The sequence below is a fragment of the Galeopterus variegatus genome, unplaced genomic scaffold (assembly GCF_000696425.1).
Source record: "Galeopterus variegatus unplaced genomic scaffold, G_variegatus-3.0.2 Scaffold20485, whole genome shotgun sequence".
In the NCBI taxonomy this organism is placed as follows: domain Eukaryota; kingdom Metazoa; phylum Chordata; class Mammalia; order Dermoptera; family Cynocephalidae; genus Galeopterus; species Galeopterus variegatus.
In genome coordinates, this window is record NW_007746596.1 from 9,216 (window position 1) to 13,256 (window position 4,041).

Here is a 4,041-nt window from a genome sequence, read left to right on the forward strand (position 1 = left end):
AGTTCATTTATTCATTCTGTTTCTATATAGCAAAACTGAATGTCAAAAGTACCTTCTGTCCGCGCACTCACACACACACACACTCACACACACACACACACACACACACACACACACACACACACTCTTCATTTGTTGGTTGGTGGTCCTCTCCCCTAAAGATCAAGCTACACATCAGTGTTACAATATACTTGTACTACCTTATTGATAAGGAAGCACTTAGTGGGCTCCTTAAAGTTCCATTTGCTAACGATTAATACACTTTTTGGGCTGGCCAGGTTTTCATGCATGCAGCTTGACAACTGAGCACAGTCGGGTGTTTGGATTAAAAATGAAAAAACAAATTCAAAACTTATTCAAATGGGTTCTAGTTCAATTTGTTCATAAACATTGTCATAGCCGGTTTACTGAAAACGCATTTAAAATTGGTTTACCTCAGGATGATGTGCAGAAAAATAGGTGAAGGATAAACCACTGAGATGTAGCCCCACCCGTAGGACGGTCCTCTTGTACTCCTTGTGCTCTGACCCATGGTGATGATGACACGCTCTGGTGGCATGCCCGCTTGTGTTTAGCATCTGCATTGTACTAGAGTGAAAGAGGTGTCAGGCTGTCACCCTTCACACAAATGTTTACTAGGAAACTTTACCAAGGGAGCATCTTTGGACTCTCTGTTTTTAAAACCTCCTGAACCATGACTTGGAGCCAGCAGAGTAGGCTATGCCTGTGGACTTCAGCACAACCATCAACACTGCTGTTCAAGAAATTACCATTTACATCCATTCCAAGTTGTAAATGCTAGCTTTTTCCCCAATAAAAAGATCATTAACTTAAAAAAATAAAGGGGGACTTTTAAATAAATAAATACATTAGTAGACACTAATCAGTTCACTGAGCATTAGAAAGATCTGAATTTAAATCTTGGCTCTGGTACTTGAAGTGTGATTATGGGAATGTGTTTTAATCTTAATGGGCTTCTACTCCCCTTTCAGTCAATAGCGCCCAACCTTTCATTGGGCAGAAATCCCATTGTCACCTTTGGTGTGTCATTTCTCCCATCCTCTTACCTCCTACTTAGCAGCGAGTCCTGCTGCTCTACTTTCTGACAGATGTGGTCACTTCTCTCCCTTTCACAGTTACTGCCAAGTCTAAGGCAAGTTGGTCTCATACCTATAAAATTAAATAGCCTCCAAACTACGGCTACTGTTGTCCTCCTTTCCTTGATTCTTGCCCAATCTCTTGGCTGAATAGCCAGATCAACCCTTTCACTGTGCATTGGGTCCTGTCACATCCTACCAAAGCCCTCCAGTTCCTTCCTGTTGCCCTGGAGCAATACACAGACGCCTCACCATGCCCTTCAAGGCTCCTGAAACCTTGCTCTGCCTACCCCTTCTACTTCGTCTCCTTCACATCTGATCCTGAGCTCCTTCCACCCCACACTCACTCTCCCACAGCCATCTAGTTCTTCTCGCTATTGTGCAAACATCTCATTTGCTAAGCTCATTGCTTTCTCAAGGACGTCTCCATTACTCAAGGGATTCCCCTATTTCTACTGCTGGCTTCTTCTTCTTATTATAAACTCCATGCTCAGATGTTACCACCTCGAAGAGGATTTCTCCACCCTATCTAAAATATCATCAGCCTTTGTCTCTATCCTCTTGGCCTGTGTTTTTTCTTTGTGGCGACATTGCCATCTAAAATTTTGTTATATTTTAAAGTATTTTTTTCTCCCTTACTGGAAGGTAGATTCTGTAAGGACAGACATTTCCTGTTGTATTATGAGCACTTGGTTGATATACAGTAAACATCTGTCAAATGAATAAATCATTTTTAAGTGGAAATGATGATAAAATATTAAGTTCTATGAGAAAGGAATAAGAGAACATATGCAAATCTATAAATACTTGAAAACTATAAAGTACTAAAATAGTAGTTATTAATAAACGTTATATAACTAAAATGGTTGGAAGGTACAGAAAGTATTTGGACATGGTACCGGTAAGTGTCTCTATCAGCTGGGACTTATGTTTTACATTTAATTCTATTTTCTGTCTTAAAGGAAAATGAGTGAGTTTTACCCGGCTGAACAAGTAGACACATGACTCACATTTCAAAATTAGTTGCTTTACACATTTTTGACTGGTTATCATACTTCCAGAAGTTACAAAATATTTTATCCCTCTGGGATATTGGGAGCACAAGGGAATATTGTGTTACCAATAAAGCTGCCTATTTACACAAGCAGTGTTTCCACCCATTCCATCAGTTAAGAGAAGAGCTTTTACAAAAAGGTCACCCACTTCGTAGTAATCAAACATGCACAAATTCTGCGTAGCCCTCAGTCCCCTATGCAGATTCTGATATCACAGTTGAGCATTATATGAGTAATGATACCTTTCAGAACCAATGAGGGCAGCAACCCTGTGACCTACTAATACAATATTTATAGTGTATCCCTGAGGCTTACTCCATAGTAGGGCTCTCCAAATTCTAACTCATGTATACCAAAGCAGAAATCAGTGTAGGTAGCATTACCAGACTTAGCAAATAAAAATACAAGATGCCCAGTTAAATTTGAATTTCAGATAAATGAGTGTTTTTCTAATATGAGTATGTCACATGCATAAGAATGTTGGGAAAACTGTTTACTGTTTATTTGAAAGTCAGGTTTGGCTGGGCATCATGTATTTTATCTAGTAACCCTACATGTAGGATATAGCCAGTGATATCGTTCCTGATGCCACCACTGGCCCTTGGCTCAGACCACATTGTTTCTCATATCAATGAAGCACAGCTGGATAGTTCAAACTATTAGATCTCTTAGGATTGCTGGGGGTGGTAACTCAACTAACGAGAATATTTACTATGTCTGCCTTTATCTAAGTGACTTACGTTTCCATTTATTTGCGTGACTTCGAGAGGGAAACAGATATGAAGGAGAGTTTCCCCACAATGCTTGGCTAACTCTGAAGGTATTTTGGCATTTGTACGATCGACTTGATGACAATGGATTAAGTGATCAGTTCCTGTTCCCAAGGTTTCTGTCTTCTGCTCCAGGATCAGAGGTGGACTTTCTGTGAAGTTAATAAAGCTTTATAGCCCTCATTTGTATAGATCATTTCCAGGGCCATGTCTAATTTTGCATTATTTTTCTTTAAAAAGGGCCCCCCAAACTGTATAAGCTTCAGGCTCCATAAAAACCTGAATCCCATCTCCACCCCTCCCCACCTTGTCTAGGGATAAGAAGTCTAGCTCACTAGCTCCCGAGATTGGCTGATTTGGATGAATTCAAGATAAAATGCCCAAATTGGCAAGTCAAATATTTTATATTTAGACAAGTTATGCTTACTTATCTTAGGCTTCCAGCAATCTGATTTCTTTCGGGTATTGGTCACATAATGCTCACAGTTATCCCACTATGCTCTTGGGAATATTGGGGCAGAAATACAGTGTAAAACAGATCCTTATAGTTCCTTTTCATGGGGCAGCACCTAGTTCAACATGTCTGTAACTGTTTGTAGTTTTTGCCAGTCTCAAAGTACAATTCTGGCTCTCTAGGAGGAAGCTGTGGTCTCTGTGCCTGGGATCTGCAGGTTATCATTCCTTATCACTTCCCCTAGTTTATCATCTGCTTGCTGTGCTTTGCTCCAGTCCTCAACCCCCACCAGGGGTAGCAGAAATCTCCCCAGCTTTGTAGAACACCAGCAACACGGACACAAACCCTGAAAGCAGCCCCCAGCTTTTCTCAGACCTCCTAAGTAGAGTATTTTTTTTTTATTATTTTTATTTTGTCAATATACAATGTAGTTGATTATTATGTCCCATCACCGAAAACTCCCTCCCTCCTCCCTCTCCCCCCTCCCACCCAAGTGTGTCCCCTCCATTTGCTTGTTGCAAGAACTTCAAAAAAAAAAATTGTGGTTGTTATATTTTCCTCTCCCCCCCCCCGGTTTTGTTGTTGTTGTTGTTGTTGTTTGTTTGTTTTTTTTGTGTGTGTGTGTGAGAGAGAGAGAGAGTGTGTGTGTGTGTGTGTGTGTGTGT